Genomic DNA, 22133 nt, shown 5'->3' with positions numbered 1-22133 from the left:
CTGCTGCCTGCCCAACTGCCTGTCCAACAGCCTGACCATGAGCATCTGCTGCAGCTGTAGGGTGTCCAACTGGCTGTGTAGGAGCTCTAGGCTCCTCCTGAAAGATCACTCTACGAATCTCAACCACTTTCTCAGGCTGCCTGTGCATCTTGTCTTCATGGAAGACTACATCATGGCTGCATACTATTTTCCGCGCCTGAGGATCCCATAGGCGATAGCCCATCTCTCCTGAATCACCATAACCAAGAAAGATGCATTTAATGCTCTTTGGATCCAACTTACTCCTCTTGTCCTTGGGCACATGGCAGAATGCCTCACATATAAAGACACGGAGATGCGCATAAGAGGGTGGCTTACCAGCCCAAACTTCCTCTGCAACCTGGAAATCCAATCCACTAGAAGGCGATCAGTTTATGACATGCACTGCCGTACTAACTGCCTCAGCCCAAAAGCTCTATGGTAGGCCTACATGGCTAAGCATAGAGCGGACATGCACCTGAATAGTCCTGTTCATGCACTCAGCCAAACCATTCTGGGCGGGGGTGTAAGGGGCGGTCAATTGACGCTTAATACCCTTGTCATCACAAAACTGCTCAAAAGCACGTGAGACATATTCTCCCCCATTGTCAGTCCTAAGGCATTTCAGCCTATACCCAGTCTGGTTCTCAACAAGAGCAAGCCAACGCTGAAAGACTGCCAAGACATCAGACTTTTGCTTTATGGGATAAGCCCACACTTTCCTAGAAAAATCATCAATGAAGGTAACAAAGTACTTCATGCCACCCATAGATATACACGACATGGGCCCACAAACATCTGAATGCACCAAAGCCAAGGGCTCACTCATGCATGGCCTACCCGATTTCTTATGCATAGACCTATTCTGCTTACCATAAAGACAATGATCACATGAGTCAAAATGTGCATAGTCCAAAGGCGGAAGATACTGCAAACCAGATAACATTTTCATTCCCTTCAAAGACATATGCCCCAAACGGGCATGCCAAAGTGATACATGTGGGATAGAACCCACTGCCAAAACATGGTCTACAAAAGACCCAGATACAACAAGAGGATAGAGGCTGCCAGTCTTGGCGCCTCTAGCAAGCACAAGTCTGCCTCTGGTAATCTTCCAGGCAGAATCCCCAAAACAGACATGAAACCCTGCATCATCCAACTGTCCTGTAGACATAAGACTGCGCGTAAGCGCAGGTACATGACGTACATCCCTGAGCAAAAAGGAACTGCCAGTGGAAAACTGCAACTGAATATCTCCACAGCCCACAATATCAAGAGACCTATCATCTCCAAGTCTGACTGATCCAGATACAATATGGTAAGAGTGAAACCACTCACGGTAAGGCGTCACATGGAAGGATGCACCTGAATCCAATAACCAGCATTGTGCATACATACTAGGTGTCTCAGTCAAGTGTGAGGCATCAAAAGAACTAGCTGCAAGTATGAACTCATCACTACCATCGGAATCCTCGGTCTGCGTGACATTAATTTCTTCAATCTTGACGCTGGACTTCGCAGGTACTATGCTGCGATCAGAGGACTTCTCATGCACTTTCTCTTTCCCCTTATCATTGCACTTCTCATTGCGCAACTCACAACACTGTGGTTTGATATGGCCCTTTTTTCCACAACGATGACAAGTGACATTAGCGTTGTGCCCACGCGACTTACTACGCGACTTTCCACGAGATTTAGACCGACCCTTCTGAGAGTCACGGCCATGGCCATTCCCACGTTCATTCCTGTCATTCTTGCCTCTAATTGTCAAAGCATGTGAAACACGAGAGGCATCCAAGTTTTTGCGATTAACCTCTTCCTGCAAAAGAGCACTCTCAACATCATTCAGTTTCAGAGTAGCACTAGAGACACATAGGGGAGTGCGGAATACATCCCATGACTCATTCAAAGTCCCAAGCAAGAAAAGAGGAGTTACTTCCTCTCCAAAGGTGATATCCTGCGAAGTCAGGTTCTTCAGTATAGCATGGAACTGGCTCAAGTGAGCAGACATAGTCGCATTATCCTTCATGCGTAGATCTATAAGCTGCTTCAACCAGTACATCTGACTCGCCGGACTTTTCTTATCATAGAGATTCTTGATCTTATTCCATAGATCCCATGTACTCTGTGCTTCCTCAAATACATTATAATGTACCTGTTCAGTGAGAGATAATACAATCGTGGACTTGCATAGCTCATCAAGTTCAAGCTAGTCGTCATTGTCCATAGTTTCAGGCTGCTCCCCACTCAACCGAAGTGGCTTAATCTGAGATTTCTGCACCAAGACCTGCCAAATTTGACTCTTCCAATAAGAGTAGTTGGTACCATCCAACTTTGTGATGTTAAATATGGCATTATCAGTCGAAGAGGATGCCATAATGCAAGCTGGAAATGCACAAACAATGTAAAATTGCTGGCTGTTTTACTGCAGAAAATACCCAAAATCCACTGAAATGAGCTCCAAATGGTGAGAAAAGTGTGCCAAAAGATGCTACCCCCTTAGTACTAGGTGCAGTACACCAAATCAGGATATTTCAGCATAAAAAATACTGCTCAGTCCACCAATAAATGCTTGCTGTAATAAATTTCAGAATTGCAATAATGAGAGAAAACTGTCCCAAAACTGGATCTAATGTCAACTAAACAATGCTAGGTCCAAAGCCGGCATAAAGAGGACAAAGCAAAGCCAAATAACAGTGAAAATACATGAGCATAACACTGAGAGATGTCAAATAGCATCTGCCAGTAAGAGGCACACCCCAGACAATCTAGGCAAAATATAGAACCAACTGCCAAAACCTGACAGAAATAGGTGTCTGCTCAAAAGAAAGCGGATTCAAAATTGAGACTCAGCTCATAAGCATCTTGTGAACCAAGACATATACTCAATGCAACATCCAATTGTCGGAGTATAATCCCAAAGTCTCAATACATCTATAATTGCTCAATGACATAGACTGCTCCAATAGCATGTAATCCGTGCTCAAGGTCAAGTAAGCATGCAAGATGCTCCCACTGGCACAACAGACATACAATCGAGTTAAGGGCTCAAGCAACCCAGGACAAAGTACGAGTGACAAGTGACCAAGTCAATGCGTCATACACTTCCCAAGAGCATGACATACATGAAGCAACTAATGTAGCAACCACTAAGCAAGACATAATCCCAATGGCAAGATCTCTGTCAAGTCAATACATCCAGTAGCAAGCCAAAGTCAATATCCCTGTGAGTCGGAAGTGCTCAAAACATCCAAATCGGAGCTCCAAAATATCTGTCAAGCATGGACGAACTAAGAGGCATCAACCACGGACCAAAGCATGTAATGCATAGAGCTTATCCGTCAAGTGCAGACAATAGGCATAAGCGGCCCAAATGCCAGTCAAGTCGACCAAACTGCCAATGAAAAACCAATAACAACGGAGCAAATGCAATGCTCAAAAGCATTCCGGAATCACGATCATGAGTTTGAAGTCGATCCCCAAAGTGTAATACATCATGACATAACCCATAGCATACATCCGGTATCGATAGAGAAGCAATACATGTGACAAATGAGCTTCAGCCCGCTCATGTACAGTAGCTCTAAATAGTCCAAAACTGTCAATTTCCAGTCCAAAAACAATGCCAAATCATGGGCAAATCGAATGCATACATTCCCAAGACATTAGGCATCATGTAGACCGCATACGGGCATCAAACAAGGTAATCGGAGTAGAGTATAAGCATCAAATGCCAATGCCCAGTGTGGTTGCCCTGTTTCCAGCACTATATAACAGTAAATGACAGTCCCAAATTAGCCAATATTTTAGGCCAAAATCATGGCATAATCATGTGCATACATTCCCAAGGCACTAGGCATCATGCAGACCGCATATGGGCATCAAATAACACAACCGGAATGGAGTATAAGCAACAAATGCTAATGCCAATGGTGCTGCCCTATTTTCAACCTGTTATGACAGTTTATGATAGTCCCAAATCTGAAGAAAGCAGCCCTGAATGATCAAGACCAATGCCCAAAGCTTGAATGACATCAAACATGAAGTCTAATAACCCTCTTGATCAAGGTAGAGAGCAAGAAGCAATGGCCAAGTGTGGAGTTGAAGTAGACGAGTGCTAATAGCCTGAAAAAAAAATGGTGCAATCTGCCCTGTTGGTGCTGAACTTGTTGTTGCTCCACATGGGCTGAAAAGGGGGTAATGGGGGGCTCAAGAAGGGCCTATCAAAGGCCTATGACAAGCCTCTTTGAGCCTTGATAGGTGTAAGGCACAATATGAGGGGAATAAGCTTCAAGGGTTTGAAGCCATGGCTGCCCTTGCTGTTTGCAACCTGTAGACTGAAATAAAACCCTGAAAGAATGATCAAATACCTCAGTACCAATGCCTTGAAGGTGCCTCAATAGGCCGGGAAGGTGCTCGGGAAGCCAGGGAGTGACGGGAACTCGGGGAGATCGGATATGGCTGCCGGGATGGAGACCCAATGTGTGAAGGGAGTCGATGCGAAGGTAGAGAAGCACCGAGTCGAGCTCGAGTAAGAGAAAGCCAAGCTCTGATACTAGTTGAAAGGTGAGAAGGATCGAAGCTTGCACGCGAGCTATGGCGGGAGAGCAAGAGCAAGAAAGAGAGAGACAAGAAATGGGAACTCCAACAGTCAAATGTGTGACCGGGCCTTCCTTTATTTAGTAGTCACTAAAAAATGAATGTAAAGAATAAAGTGACGTGACGGGCACCCACCACCTGCAGTGTGTAGTGGCGGGTACTGTCAGTGTAGTAATACACGGGGCGGCATGGCGGAGGCGCCTTTACCCCAACAACATGCAGCCTTCCAGATCTACCTACAATCTTGGAGCTTGAGGTGGAGGCAATGATCGATGCATTGATTCCCATGGATGTCGAGACTTCTGATCCGCTTAGAGAGGAACCATCCATACCATTATATGATGGCTGCCGAGTATCTCGCCTGAAGACACTGCTTGCACTCCTAAGTGTGCAAGCAAAATACGAGTGGAGCGATGCGAGTGTGACCAAGTTGTTCAGGTACCTTGTACATACGCTTCGTTGGTTTCTTTTCGGCACTATTATTAAAAACATTTGTGCTTTTTCAAGGTGTTTTATGATTTTTTAAGGTTACTAAAGTATCATATATTAAAACTTACAAATACCATGCCTGAGTCTCATGATGATGCATGACATGTTTTACGAAAGCTTGGTATGGACTACAATAGGATCCATGCATGTATCGACGATTGCATACTATTTCAAGGAGAATATGAGACTATGGAGACATGTCCAAAGTATGGTTCTCACAGGTATTGACAGCAGTTGCAAGGGCAAACCATCCCTCAAAAAGTTCCTAGACACTTTCTGCTTATCCCCTGCATAAATCACATGTTTCGCACGTTCGGCATGGCGAGCTTAACAACGTGGCATACACAGAATAGGTCCACAGATGGAGTTCAACGAATATCAGTGGATTCACATGCATGGAGCCACATTGACTCTCCCTTCCCAGGCTTTGCCCGAGAGCCAATGAATCTTCGGCTTAGTCTTGCAGTGGATGGCGTGAATCCATTCGGTTTGCACTCAACTTCTTACAATGTGTGGCCTAGAGTCCATGTCAACTACAATATCCCTCCATGGCTTTCTACGGAGAAAGGACATCTCATCCTTAGCTTGTTCTCGGCCACTACAAATTCAAAAATATGGACGTGTATCTTTGTCCATTAGTCGATGAGCTTAAGATTTTGTGGGAGGAGGGGTCACCGTGCAAGATATGAGCAAGCGCGATGGTCAACGGTCCACCAATATACGAGCCATTCTCATGTGGAAGATGCATGACTTTCCGGGATTCGGAGAGTATTTAGGTAAGTAAGCTTCCGTTCTCGTTGGTAATATCTATCATAGCTCGTTCAAGTTTGTATTCACTAGATAGAGGTGTTGGGACAGGTCTGGTTACCTCAGGTTATCATGCATGTCCATTGTGCGGGCCACAGTTAGACTCCCCAAGGTCACAAACCATGAAGAAGATGGTATATCAAGGACATACCGCTTTCTTGCCAGAGGGTCATGAACTCAGGGAAGATTTTCTTGAACGACCTCCAATACGTATGAATGCCCAAAGCTGGTACGAGCTGAAAATGTTCCACACGGAGTCACATCCAAAGGAAATGCGACGGTTCTATGTTTTCTATGAGTTGCCATATTGGGCCCACTTACAAATCAACCACTTGTTGGATCCCATGTATATTTTTAAGAACGTGGGCAGCTTGCTATGGGACCACATCACAGAAAAGAGAGACACTATAGGACACGAATGGTTTTGAAGGAGGTAGACAAGATGGAGGTGCTTTGGCCGCAAACGAGTGCTGATGGTCGCTTGCAGCTACCTCGCTCTCCTTGGGTTTTTTCCACTAAATAAGAGCGCATTGTGAAGCAAATAGTCAAGTCTATTTGCACTCCGACGGGTATGATATGTTCTCTCAGGTCTGCGTTTTCTAAAGACGACCAATTATCAGGGCTAAAATCCCATGATTGGCATAAGATATGTCAGGTATATACTATGAATGGATTGTAAGTGGCCTGTGTATTTTGCTATTTGGAGTGTGGTCATTGTTCATGATTTCTCATTTGTGGCAGTTTGTACTACCAATCGCGATCTCAGGATGCCTTATTCCAAAAATACATGGGACAATTTACAGGTTGTCGACTTTAGTGCAATGGATCTCACAGAAGGAGATTAAGACATCCTCTATTGAATCCACGAGGCAGGGAGCAATGAAGATGGTCTGTCTCTTTGAGAAATACCTGCCTACCAATATGCTCACGATACAAATCCACCTTCTTGTGCATCTTGTAGATGAAGTGGAGATTGCTGGACTTGTCCATATGCAATGGATGTTCTTCTTGGAACACTTCATGAAAACCCTGAAAGGCTTTGTGCGACAATGAGCTCGACCAGAAGGTAGCGTGACTGAAGGTTTGTTGGTGTCTGAGGCGCTAGTGCATATTTCACAATGGCTACCAATGGTGGATTCAGACAACAGTATGCTATGGTCGCTGAAGGACGATGATAGACTGATCGAATATGTGGTGGTTGGAAATGGGGTAGAAAAAAGAATGGATGCTGCAACGGAGGAGAAAGTGAATCCCTTTTGTATGTTGCACCATGCCTCTATGGAGACGTGTCTTGCCAGGTACCAACAAGCTAGGAAAGATTGAGAGGAAGCACGATTTGAATTTCGACATAGTACGTGGCATCGACCGATTCAATATCTTGAGGGCATGGAGGAGATGCCACGGTTTATGTCAACGCGATGGTTGCATGGAGCTTTGACTACAGTGTCTCGTGAAGGGACGAAGGTCTCAACTGAGGAGTGGAAATTCTTGAGGAGATGTAGTCTAAAGGTGATGGTGTGTTTAGAATTTGTCATATCTATATTTTATATGCAACAACTAATTGACTGTTTCAATGTACAATACAAAATATATAGTGCAACGTGGTTACGCAGACGGAATTTTCGCTTGGAGCATATTGACAAAATGTGCTCCACAATAGATTGTGGTATCATGGCAAGGTTCGAGCAAGAGAGTCAACGACGAGCAACGGATCCAAACACGGTTATAGATGAGATGGGGTATTTTGGGAACTTGCAAAGTATTGTTATGGTGGATTATTGAAGCTTCTCCATGATACTATTCGATGTGCAGTGGTTCAAAGTGGTACTTAAAGGAGCTGGAGCAACACTTTGATGAGGTTCATCTGGAAAAAAAATGGACGGATTCACGCAACACCTTTGTGTTGCCGGCCCATTGTGAACAGGTGCATAAACTCATTTATTTTTTAATTGTATTACGACGTGTTACATATCACAATAGTTAAATCTCTCTTGTATGTGATTGTGAACATATAATCTTCTATCCAAACCCCCGACAACCTCGATGGTGGTATATTATACCTTCAACTCCCCGAAGTGCGAGAGTATATAATCAAAGCGATTTTTCGAGCATAGATGAGGACAATACGCAAATAGAGGGGTCGATATTGCAAGGGGTGGAGGCCACTGAAAGCTTGGAGTATGTAGAGGAGCCAGCATCGGGTAACAATAATAGAAATACGGGAGTCCAAGAATTCTTTGAGAATGAGGTGGACTCATCCTTTTGTGGTGACATGTCTATCGACCTCCCAGTGTATGCCGAGTTGTGTTAGGAGATTGACATGGACCATAAGATACTTTATAGTTGGAGCATCCACCTACTCAATTCGTTGAACGAATTGCTTATAAGAGTACATAAGATATGCATTTTAAGTAATCTCATTTTTAAAAGATTTATATTACCGTGCTTTGTATGATTTAAATTGATTATGCTAACATCATTTTTTTGTATGTGCAGGTGACCTTTGTGGATATTTAGATCATCAGGATGAGTCGAGGGAAGAGCCATGAGGAGCTGCAAGAGATCTACACGTGCATGTCTCCAGATCAGATGGCGAGATTTAGAGACATGGCGGACCAAGAGCTGTCTCGAACACCGTCAGGCCGCTCTATTAGATCTACTTCAGCTCGATCTCATGCTTTAGTTTCGAGCAAACGAGGTCGACGCTCTAGACTTGGACCAGACGGAGGAAGTGGTTCAGGGGGATGCTACAGAGATCAGGAGGTAGTGAGCCCGCGGTTGACTCGCGATACAAGTGCTACTCCTCGCTCTCGTAGTGGTTCCAGAGAGCGTGGCTTAGGTGGTTGCTATGGAGGTATGGACACGGTGTCTCTATCTCATCGTTTTGTTGGAGTTGCGTCACCTCCGAGATTTGTCACACCTATGGGGACGTCTACTCCACTCACTTCGGCTTTTGCTCAGTTGTCCGCAGGGGGCACCCTTATGGGTGCTACTCCGATAGATACTACCCCGGTCAATACACCAGATGTACAGGGGTCTCTTGGATATGCCTAGGAGCGTGGTCTCAAGTGGGAGATGACCCATCTTAGGCACACCCCAGAGGGGTATGCCTACCTTGTAGATGATATGTCAAGAGCCATCATCATGAATGATGAGGGGAGGAGGGTAATGGATCACATGAGAGAGTTGTGCCAACAAGTTTTTTGGCACAACATCTTGGATCATTGGAAGAACATACCGGAGGGGAGCAAGGACTACATAGTAGCATCCTTGCATGAGGAGTTTCCGGTACTAGCCGCAACATATAGATTTTCTACGGGATAGATGATAGAGTGCATGTGTGCATATATGTCACATAGATGATTGGACACACGCAAGGCACTCAAGAGTGGGGCTGCAAAGCTCGAGTGGCTAGACGTGGACGACTGGCACCGACTCAGGGAGTAGGCTATAGATTCTCTAGAACGTTGGAGACAACAATGCGAGGTGGCGAGGGCACGACTAGAGGGTGGAGTGGTCCATCATCTTGGGAGTGGCTTCCATAGGACATATCTGGAGGACTTTGTAAGTTTTTCTTTTGTTTTGCTTGCTTATTTTTTTGCAATATTCTTTGTACTGACAATCGTGCTTTTAACAGTTGTATTTTGTTTTCTTTGCAGCACTCCATTACAATCGCGATCCCACCGGCCTTGAGACTCGATATACAGAGAGGCACGGTCTCACTGCATTAATTGACCGATTGTATGGACGTGGCGGCCCTGTGAGTCACTCATCTTTCTTGTTCGTAGTTACCATGTTTAATTAGAATGCATTATTATATGATGGATTGATGTGTAGCTGTTTCTTTTTTTGCAGAGTCCGTTCGATGCTCCTTTGCAACGGGACGAGGTTTCCGATGGTGGTGATCTATAGCTCGCCCTTGGATCTCTGGAGCTCATACACCCTTTTTTTTTGGTCATGTGATTTGTGTAGACATTTTCTATGTAGTAGTACTATGTTGCCATGATTGTACTGGTCGCTTTCATTATGCGATCATGTATATATTTCATATGTTAGTGTTATGATTTAAGTATACTTTGTCTTTATTTACATGAGCATTGTACACATTTCTGAAACTATTTTGTATGGCCCAAACAAACCACATAGTGTTATATGTGCTATCCTGTCACAAATTTATTTTTTCCTTGTTACCTCGCTATTAGCGTCTCAAATTTACTACACACATCGCTATTAGCATCGTTATTAGCGTCGCAATACCGACTATTTTATGGTGTTGCCAATAACGACACTTTTTGCGACGACGGGGGAAATTTCTTTATTAACATTTTCGTCACTTTTAACGTCGGTATAAGGCCTATATCTTGTAATGTACCAAGCAAGATGCCAAGATAGTGTTACCTACCAACTATATGGTATCATGATGGCATCTAGAATCTATCAAGCTATTAGCTACCACAATGTATGGTAGCATAGTGTTACCTACCTATATGGTATTATAATGTCATCCATAGGCATCTATCAAGCTACTAGCTACCAAGCCCACAACTATGAAACTAATAGAAACCAAGATAGTTATAGTGATGAGTACATTCAAGGTAGTAGCATCCAAGCCTATACTACCGTGGTAGTATAATCCAAGTTGGTGAAAATTAAGCTAGTTTCATCCAAGATATGCATGTAGCAACCATCCTAGTGACAACTATATTCGGGGTTCCCCGAATACTACCATACAGGTGGCTATGCATATATACCACCATTTAGGGAGCCATCTATATACTACCATATTGGTAGATTCTACTATAAGTCACCATTGTTTGAGCCGTGATTACATAAAACCAACTCGATAACAACATCCTTGATACAAACCACAGTGCATGGTTTGCTTGAAGGGGAGGGGGGTGTCACTCACAAATATGTAAGCATATCGGTTGGACTAAAAAGAAGGAAATGCCATTTCTAAATAGTACATATATATAATGGCACCATGTAAAGGGATAATTCATAGATTGAATACAAAAGGGGTGTGTTTTATTTAGGAGAAATTTGCAAATGAGGGTACTTTTAAATAGAGCATGATATAGAGGAATTCTATGTAGTGAAACCCTTTGAGAGTTTGCCTTCTATAAAATAACTACCAACCAAAATGCGGATCTAGCATATTGTTTATAGCTGACGTAGTATGGAGCTTCTTTTGAACTTGTCCATAGGTGATGTAAGAGCTTGAAGTTCTTAATAAATCTCTTCCAACCCAAAACTTGGTAGCATGATTTGCAAATTTTGTTAGGACATTTAAAAATTTTCCATATCATGTGGTCTTGGTCATATAGAACCACTTACAATTACTTATTCTCTCATGAAAATATAAGTCCACAGTGTTTGAGAAATGGCTAGATATATTGTTCTTCAATGTGAATGACAAAGTTGATCAAAGTGCCATGGCCAATCTCGTTCTTTGAGTATAGCCATTTTACAAGTATACTTCTTTTGATCTACGAAAGATATAATTGAGACTTGATGCACTTGTTTCTCTGATGCCTTGCTCTTACAATTCCCTATTCAAATGTGATTAGTTATCAAATAATATCCAATGAATGAGGCTACTTGTCTTGCTCTAGATTTATGGCCACCTTCTACGGCATGAAAATTTCAAATGAGAAAATGCAAACAAGAAAAATTATAGCAAAGAAAAATGGGAAAAAGTAATAACAAAGAGAAACATCTTCAAAATTTAGCTAGGTTCATGCATAATTAGTGCACATAGGGCTCGTTAAGTTAGAGATACATGGTGTGCTTGGTTGGATAACTCAATCTCTAAACCCTAGCCTATTTCTTTAATAACAAAAATCATCTCACACATCAAGATTAGGACTCCCCACACTGCCTTAAGAAATTGGTAATCCTAAATCTGATCACACAACCACCCTTTCATGGATCATATCCTTAAGTGTGGGACATGCCTACGAGGTTTTGACCTACCTAGCTTTATACCCATCTCCCAATCACAGCAAACAAAGCATCCATCAATAGCATAGCTCGTTTAGGCACTATCGTTGGTAGAGAGCACAAAATTTATTTTATGTACACCTAAAAGACACAGTTATCCCTTTCATTAGCATCAACCTCACTTTCTTTGGCAACCCCATACCCATATCATTACCTCATTATAATTCACATCCCAAGTTCTATAGTCTTTGGTGCATATCACAACATGCTATGCCATACCAATGTATCCAGAAAATAGCACTCACAGAAACGCCTATAATTTCCAAAAACCATCCAAACATGGCCAAAGTAGAGCAACAAGGCTCCAAAAAAGGCAAGGGGAAAAGGATCATTAGAGATGAGAAGATTGAAATAAAAATAAATTAACAAGAAATATAAGCAAGATGAAGCAAAGGGTGTAGAGGACAAGGTTTAGGAGGGGGAACAAGGAGGTAGGAAACTCCATTGAGGATAACCCAAAGGAAAATCCGAAGAAAGATACACACAAGGCCTTGGCCCTATAGAATCCCCTAGAAAAGATCCCTCAACAGGCTTCAAAAGAAAACCCATTAAAAGCAGAGAGAACCCCAACCCTTCCCTAGAAGGACTTTCATGAGGATACCAAAGAAGGAGGCATAGACTAGGGTATCCCTTAGGACACCTAAATAGACCCTAACTATGGATGTTTAAGAAAAATATATAAAACATGTTCTTATATACACATAACCTTTTGTAAACAATAAAAAACAATATATTCTTAATGAATTTTGTTAATTGAAATTTTTTTCTCATTTCCCTATGAATTGTTACTTTTGAGAGATATAATTGTCTATTGTATAGGCAAATCGCCTTTGTTATTTCCAAACATCTTATTAAATGTATCAGTCTACAAAATGAGAAGGTTATGAATTATTTGATTTTTCATTTTCCTATGAATTGTTAGTTTTGAGAGTTATAATTGTCTATTCTATAAGGAAAATCACCCTTGTAATTCTCAAAGGTCTTATTGAATATATTAGACCACAAAACGAGAATGTTATATATCTCCAAAAATTGATAGTAATGGTCAGTTTAAGGCACATGAAAATTGACAACAATTGTTAATTTGGTATTTTGTAAATCTTACAATGCCTTGCTAGGGTAAATGGTAGGGACTGATGTGATTTGTGCTTGGTGTAGTAGATTATTAGGTGAAGATGTAAATGATATTTATTTTTTGGGCGCTTGAGTAGCACATAATTATTATATTTTGGATGTACGTTCTTTAGCATGATGGTTGTATGTGCATAAGCATTAGTGGATTATTTGAGGACTAATTTACAAAATGTTGGAATCATTATTTTATTATTATTATTATTTTATATATATCTAGGAATAGATTAGGGTTAACATTTTTAGACACTACGTTTAGGAATATTGGCTTACATTTGAGAAAAGGGTTGGGGAAAGATAAACTTTGCAAGAAAGAGAAATACATGGGCCTATTTTAAGATGCATTTTGTATTTTTGAGCACTAAAGATAATAAAATAATAAAATACATACATGGGGATGTGCTCACCAATGCATGGGAGGAATATTGTCTCCAATTGGTCTCTCATGTATCTTGTCTCAACTCTACTTTGTAATTAGTGGTTTTCTTGAGAGGTGCAAGTAGGTGCCAAAATGGAAGCAAAAAATGAAACATTTGTGGTAAAAAATAAAGAGGCACCATATTTGTCTAGGCAAAAGCAAGAGGCTCAAACATGTGGGAAGTGTCTGTTTAGCAATCGGAGTTCATTAGATGGCCCATTAAAGAGGTGGAACTTTAGCATTGCAAAGTAGGTACTTGCTCTAGAGGCCAAAAACAATGTCCAAGAGGCCAACCAAATAGAAAACAATGCTCGAAACACAACTGTGTTTTTAGATCTAGAATTTGAGCTCATTTATCTCTTTGATTATAATGAAACCACTCAGAAATATGAATGCAAAGGGAATGGAATTTTTAATTGTTAACTAGAGCTTAAAGAAGCTTAAAAGCTCCAAATTTCTCACGATTGTGGGAGGGAGATGCAATTTTTTGGCCGTTCCCTCATTTCTCATGATTCTTGATTTTTACAATTGTCAGATCTGCAATGAATGATCTTTGCCATGAGTTCTTGATTTTCTTTGCTGTTGACTGTTGCAAAAATCACACGAAATGATGCATTCTATCAAAAGATTAGCTTTTAGTTTCTCTCTCTCTCTCTTGTTGGGGGTAAAGGCACCTTCACCTAGCCGCCCGTGTGTTACTGCACTGACAGTACCCGCCACTGCACACTGCAGGTGGCAGATATCCGACAATCACTTATTCTTTATTCTTTTAGTGATAGTTCGAATAAAGGAAGGCACGGCCACACATTGTGGTTGTTGGAGTTCCCATTTCGTGTCTCTCTCTTTCTTGCTCTTTCTCTCCCACCATCATGCTCTCGCGTGCAAGCTTCGATCCTTCTCACCTTTCAACTCATATCAGTGCCAATCCTTCGCGAGCTCTTTCCGGCATCTACGCGAGGTATGAGAGCTTGTTTGTCACTCAGTTCTCAGCCATTCTTTGACATGAACAACACGGTTTCATGAAGAGGCAGCCATGGCTTCCATCATTGAAGCTTGTTCTCTTCACCTTCTTGCTTGGACTTGTCTTAGGCTTGCTAAGGCCTATTGGAGGCCACCCTTGGCACCCATTTGAGCACCCCTTCCACCTCATTAAGCACACGTGGTTTAGCAACATCTACAGGAAAAAATGCGCCAATTTTCAGCATCTTCTTGACAGTAGTCCCACACTTTTCATCTCTAGCTTCTTCCTAAGGCCATTGGGCACTTCAAAAGAGTCTCATTTGATGCCTATACACATGCTTGGAGCTTGGTATTGAAGATGTGAGCACTGACATTGACTTGGGCTTGATTTGGCGCTATTTTGGGACTATCATAATAGTCCATAGGTAGTTTATAATAGTGCTACAGTGACATTTGATGTTTATGCTTGCCCGACATTGCTATTTGATGCCTGGTTGGTCCCGGTTGATGCCTATTGATTTAGGGATGCATGCCTATTGATTTGCCACCATTTTGGAGCTGATTTTGATGCTAAAATATTTAGTTTTGCATAGTGAATCTTTATTGTACACAGTTTGGCTGAAGCTATTCTACTCATGTATGCTTATGCCTATGCTATTCGGGTCATATCTTGGAGATGTACATTGATGTATTGACCATCGGGGATTGAAAAAGAATTTGAATTTGCTTCTTAATCATTGATTGAGCTTGATCTCATTTTTGGAAAGCATTTGGATGCTCCGTCTTTGATGCAAGATGGCATGCTTTGGTCTATGCTTGACCGCCTTGACCGCCATTACGGGTTATGTCACCTATGCATGCTAGTTACATTGTTTGTAGCCTTTTGCTACTGGAGCTTTGTCTTGGCTTGAATTTAGATTATCGAAGCTTACTTGGGCTATTTATTGGCTTGCCAGAGTTACATTTGGGATGTACATGATGTCTATGGATGCTACATATGGATGCTCTACCGCCTACATGTTCGAGATGTATCATTGATGCTTGATCTTGGACACTTGTCTCACTGGTGCTTGTACATGATTTGTTCAAGCTTTGTTGCTTGATATTTATGGATTTTGTTCATGTGGGAGCGTCTTTGGATGCTTGACATACATTAAGCAGGCGGTCTATGCTATTTGAGCTTTTGAGACTATTTGGGATTTCTCACCCTTTGGGATTATACATGGTTCATATGTCTTGGTTCCTTCCGATGCTTATGAGCTAACTCTTTAAGTTGGGTCCCTTTCCTTGCGAGTTGACACCTACTTGTGTCAAGTATTGGCAGTGGTAGGTACACTTTGCTTCGTGGGGGGTGTGCCTACTCACTAACAGACATTAGGGGAGTTTTGAGGTCTCGAAAATGGCTTTTAGGATGTGGAGAGAGAGTGCTCTAGACCAATAAGAGCAAAGCCTCCGGTAACGGAAATTCTATTTTAAAAAAAATAAAAAATCATTTTACAAAAACATATAAATATAATAATATTATGAATTTGTATTTTTATTATCTATTTTTAGTCTCTTATATTCGTGATTATGACATCTTTTGCATTAATGGCATAGAGTCTTGGCTACTTTTATTTAATGATATATCTAGATTAATGATAATGACTGATGTAATTGAAATTCAAATTAGTGAAAAGCATGGCGCTCAGTTTTTTCCCTTCTTTCTTTTATTCCTCTATTGTGTTTCCCTCCGTTATGGTAGTCTAGTTCTCTCTCTCTCTCTCTCTCTCTCTCTCTCTCTCTCTCTCTCTCTCTCTCTCTCTCTCTCTCTCTCTCTCTCTCTTCTACCATGGATACAGAAATTCGACCTTCAACAAGGCGTCCAAGCTCCCAAATCACATCCATATCAGTGTTTAACTCATTCCAAACTGATGGAAGATGGATTCCTACTATCATTAGCAAAGGTAGTTGGATCACCATGCAACAAGCAAAATGTGGAAAAAGGCAAAGACATGAGAGCTTGTTTATCTCTGCTTGGAAGGGCAGAATTTGAGATTTTAAGCTTGGAGCAAATAAGAATAGCATCAAAGAGGTACTAGTGCAACATGTGTTCATGCATAGAGAGCTGTGTTTGGAACCTGGATCTTCAAAGCTTCCAATGCATAGACCAAATTGTAAAAAATTGATTCTTAAAGTTTTTCCTTTCTTAAACATGGTTTAGTTTTTTCCATTATAATATTTGTTTGTCTTGTAGATGTCCATCCCTCTAATCTTGAGGAATGGCAACCAGTGGAGTCTATTATTGATGTTATTGATGTTATACATGGTTCAATTAGAGAAGAAATTTATAGAGGCAGAAAGAAGACAGAGTTTGTAGAGAATGGAGTATTCTTTTATGACCATTCTTATGTTATTCCTATGCGGCATTGCTAATGGGGATCAATAAACCTCCTTCCTTTGCTAGATTTTTCAAGCTTTGAGTGGCCTTTGCCAGCAGGTCCAGCTACTAGTGAGGGCTATAGATGTAAGACATTTTTTGAGATCCAGAAAGCATTAAAATCTAATATCTCAAGTCGGCTAAGAAACGTTACTTTGTTTATGCCTATTAATATATTTATTGATTTCTTTTCTAATATGGAGATAAGAATAACAAAAACCATGCTTTCAGTGAAGAGACTAACATATGATCATGTCATATAATTTGTTGATGAAGGATGGGATACAAGGACAGAAGGAAAAATTATATGTAAGATAGATCAAGACTCTATAGCTTGTAAATATATGATTGCTACTCAAAATTTTATCCTTAGCTTTTATTATAGTCGATGGCATTTTGTTGGTAGTAGTCTAGTTGCTTTAGACTAGAATCTTGATGATTTCAGCAAAGATCCTATAGTGGATCTTGATATTTGGTTCAACGAGGATATTATTGCAATCTTAAAGATTAGAAAATCATGTATGCTACATCAAGTGAGGATGGATTTACAAAATGAAGACATTGAACTACCATGCTCCTTCGTATTCCAACTTGACAAGAAATGAGTAAGTTTTCACATCATATTGTATCTACTTAGATGTCTATCAAGATCTCACTTCCTAACTAATAAACATTTGTAATTTATTTTTTGTAGATATCGAAAAGGAGAGAAAAGAATATACACTGCAAGGACATTCAAGAAAAGATATCTTTACTATCAGTATAAAATATATGTACAAATTTTGTAGCAGATGTTTATCTGCCATCTCTATGAGATATACAAGGGCTGAAGGGCAAATTTCTATATATGAAGGCTTACAAGGCGATATGCCAAAGCTATTTCTTTTTTTGAGAATTATCCTTTCTAGGAGTCCTTTTGCCTTTCTCTGATGCCTTGGGTATAGAAGGTGTGGGTAAAGGTGTTGAAGCTGTGGCTTCACCTTCCGTGGTTATAGGCACCGCATCTCCTTCATTGCGTAAATCCCCACCAATCTCTGTTGTTGGTTGTATACATTTGACAATAATATACTTCAAGAGCTTTGCTCTGATGTACCAAACATGCTCAGATGCATAGTAATCCTTCGAAAACTGACACACATTTATAGAAAAAAGAGTTTTAGTTCATTTATGTTTATCATCATTAAGATAAACAAAGCTAACCATTCTTCTAGCATTTGCAATCACCCTCCAGCCACAAGAATGGCTATCATCCTGATGAGGACACTGCAACCACCAACACAAAGTAAAACTATGAAATTTACGGATGGTAATTCATAGAATAAACTTATGTTTCAATTATTTTAATCAATAACTTACTGCAACTTGTCTATATTGCATTGTTGCAAGCAAATCAGACAGCATAGGGGGTCTTTCCTCTAGCTCTTCAATTAATCTTTTTGCACCTCTATATATAAAATATATTGAAATTTAGAGTACTTACAAGAAAAAATTTGAAATATCAAGGAGCCCTTGGATAATATAACCTACAATTTAGCATTTCCATGGCTTCCTTTCATAGAGTTGATTAAAAAACATTGCTTATCCACACAGTCTATTGCAATTAAGCTCCAATATGAACTAAAAGCAATCATATCTCAACAAATTAGTAGCATAAAATCTCAAAAACTCTAATAGAATATTGAATCACTTACTTTTCATTATATGGAATTATAAGGAGCTCCAAAGTATCGAAGTCAATCAGATTGAACCACTGCTCAACAAAACTTGTATCAAGCTTGTCCCTCATAAAGAATGAGATGGATCAAGAACCTCAATTTTTTGTTGCATATTCAAAGGAAACTCATGCATTACACACCTAGAAAAGGCATAGAAATAGTGAGTATAAACAAGAAAAATATTATTGTTAAAAAAAAATCAAAAAGTAGAAGTAATTATGGGTGGATATACCTTAGGCTAGCAAGAATAATACTGTCATTTATTTCTCTTCTTTTATCCTTAAGAATCTGAACACATGCAACATTAAAGGAGATAATCTCAGTTATTTTGCCTAAGTCACCAGGTAAGAAACAAAACACATTGAATCCTTTTGGATTAGCTGCTTCAAGAAGTGGCCAGCTCATTTTCAAAGGACTCTAGTTGCTCTACTTCCCTTTCTTTAGCCCTTTGCCTCCTATACTCTCTCCATTTATCTGCGTGTTCCTCTTTAGCTTTCTCCTCTTTTTCAAGTTGCCTTGTATCCCTCTCATGGGTGACATCCTCAACCTCTTGGGACCAGAATCATCTTTCTTTCTCCTAGCTGGGGGCACATTAAGGATATTAAATGTCTTCTCATCAGTGAGGGGAACTGGCTCAAGGATCTTTGAAAATCTATATCTTAGCCTCCTAAGAATTACCATGTCCTTGTCCATGAGTGTGAGCCTATGAGCATGAGCAGCACAAATATAGGCATCTTGAAAAAACTCAACTAAAAAATCCTATGTGGCTTCTTGTATACAATTAAGGGCTATTCTTGTCCATCTGAAACTATCACAAATCTCCCTGACAAGCCTTTGAAAAGACAGCTTTGGAATTGCATTGTTAAGAGCCTTTATTGCCTTCTTAATCTCCCTTAGGCACCTGACATTTTGAGAAAACTTTCTCTTTGGCTTTGACTTTCTAGAGAGCTTCTGAGGCTTTGAAGATTGATGAATCTTTGATGTTAAACCCCTAGGATCAATCTTCTCGTTCCTTGTTGTTGCTTTAGTCCTAGCCATCTTCCAAAAAAAGACATGTTACTTCTTGTCCAGTGTGTCCAGTGAAACACGAGTTTCAGATAAGAGACCTCCTTGCAACATGTTATTTTCACGTTTCACCAGACAACACATAAATAGCAAAAGAATCAACAAAACTAAGAAAAACAAAACATTAATCTAAGGAATGCCATAACAATTATCTAAAATCTCTACACCATTAAAGTCATAGAAGCAATGTTATAAAACATTAGGGAAAATAATTCTTTATAGTGCTCATAGGCTCATACTAGGGAAAAAGTTCGTTTATAGTGCTCATAGGCTCATAATGTTATAAAACATTAAGGAAAAGTGCAGAAAACCATACCTTCTTTGGCGCTTTGCTGGGAAAAATCCATTTAAAACCAATTTTGTTAATAACTTTGGTGAAACACGAATACGTTCTTCACAACCATAGCTCAAAGACCCTGTTGCATGACCACGAAAATGTGCTCCATGACCATAAAAATATGAAGCGAATTTGACTGTTGTTTCCCTTTATTGGGGGATTTTTTTAAAATTGATGGTACATGCATTACTTGGCGAAGTGTTAAGTAAAACACGTGCGACGTATTCTCGAAAAAAGGGAGTGTGCACGTCTTCTGAGATATTTGATACGGTGTGTTAAGTGAGACACGTGCGCACGTATTCTGAGGTATTTTGTGCGTGCAAAAATATTGGAAATTTCGTCCAAATTTGGGGTCACGTTTATTTTGCCATCATTACGTAAACTTTTTCGTTGAAACTATCAACACACGTTTGACAATCAATATAAAAGCTTTTCGAAATCATCCTCTCCGATATTGTCTTTCTCTCTCCCGAAATTTTGTTTTGATTTCCCTTCAAGGTCCTTGCTTCCTGTTTGAAGAGCAGTTCAATAATTTCTGATAGGTAACAAAATTTTGTTATTACAAGTATCTGAACAAAATCTCATTGATTAGTATAGAAAGAATCTTTAATAACACTTGAAAAATTATAGATGTCTTGTGCTTTGTGTCTTTTAAAAGGAGCATGGCACTTACAAAAAGGATTTTATCATAAATTTCTGTGTTTTAATAGAATTAATTCATAGTTCATGTTTCTCTTCTTGTTCTGCATCTATTGACCGATGAAACACGAAATAATGTCTCTGGTTAGTGGTGTGTTGCTAACTGTCGCGTTTCACCTGTGAAATTTTGAAATAACTCTCGTTTTCAAGTAGTGTCCGGTGAAACACGATTTCTTCATCGGCTTTTGCCTCTGGACACTTGTTTTCACGTTTCACCGGTCACTTAAAATTTTTTCTCATTTTTTGATTTTTTGTCTCGGGAAATGCAATTTTGGGGCCTCTTTCCATGGTTCTATCGTGTTTTATTGGACATTGTTGCCATTCTGGTTTGTTTTCAGGGATAAATATTTTGTTGGTCAATATGACAAAGAGAAAGCTATCTTTGGAAGGAATGGATGAGGAGGAGCTAATGGAGACTTCTGATGATAGGCTCTTTCATTTCTTACACACAACTGGAAATTCTTCCAAGTTTAGCTATATCAAGGAAATTTTCAATGTTCCTTTTGATTTGAAAGAGTTATTGGAGGATCTTGAAGATAAACTTAAGGAGTACATATATTTTTATGATAGACATGTGCAAGGTTTAGAAGTAAATGGATTTGTTCATTATAGTGATGTCATGGGAGCCACCAGTACAGCCAGGTTAACTTTGCTAGGCAGGTTCAACCCCATTGATGAGGAATTCAGGAAGAGAGAAACATGTTGCCCTTTCCACAGGTATCAACACCAATGCCTTCTGATCCACAAGGACGTTGGATTTATTGTGTATCTTCAATACATGGAAAATTTTTCTCCAGATATAGACCAACAGGGAAAGCTAGAGGATATTGCAAGTATGGATAAGGAGGTCGAAGAGAAGGAGAAGATGTTCTAAGAAGATATTGAGAATCAACTTGTCCAAGGTTTTGATGTAGGTTTGTTTAAGAGTGACTATTACAATGGTGGAAGAAAAGGAGATCAAGCCAAGTGCACAGGTTGATGAAGAAGGTCCTCTTGCATGTGTTCCAACATTTTCCACTTATCTTATCAACAAGAAGATATATGTGTTGCTAAATGATATTCAACATCTTTTTGATCTTAGAAAAGATTATTGCTTAGCAATCCTTGTAGGTTAGGGCCAAAATGACATGAATTTTATAGGTTATGAACAAGAACCACTAGCAAGTTTTGATGTTGAGGGAGAGAATCTCCAAGACAGCTCTATAGCCTTAATCAGATTATAGAATACGAAAAGGGGGGGCTACATACAGAAGAAGAGTTCTTGAAAGTCCAGAAGAGACTTTGTATTGATGATGTAGGGTATGAAGAGAGATTGAAGTCTCCATCAGATGAGAAACCCAAGAGTTCAATAAATATTTATGATGATAGTCTTCTCGAAGAAGACAGACACCCTAAGGTATGAAATATAATTCAAAGTTACCCATTGATTTTATGATAGACTTTATTATGCATTATAGATAAATATCTTATATC

Source organism: Lygodium microphyllum, chromosome 4, assembly GCF_053477565.2.
Source record: "Lygodium microphyllum isolate KBCC chromosome 4, Lygodium_microphyllum_v1.1.10, whole genome shotgun sequence".
In the NCBI taxonomy this organism is placed as follows: Eukaryota; Viridiplantae; Streptophyta; class Polypodiopsida; order Schizaeales; family Lygodiaceae; genus Lygodium; species Lygodium microphyllum.
Note: the sequence above shows the minus strand (reverse complement) of the source record.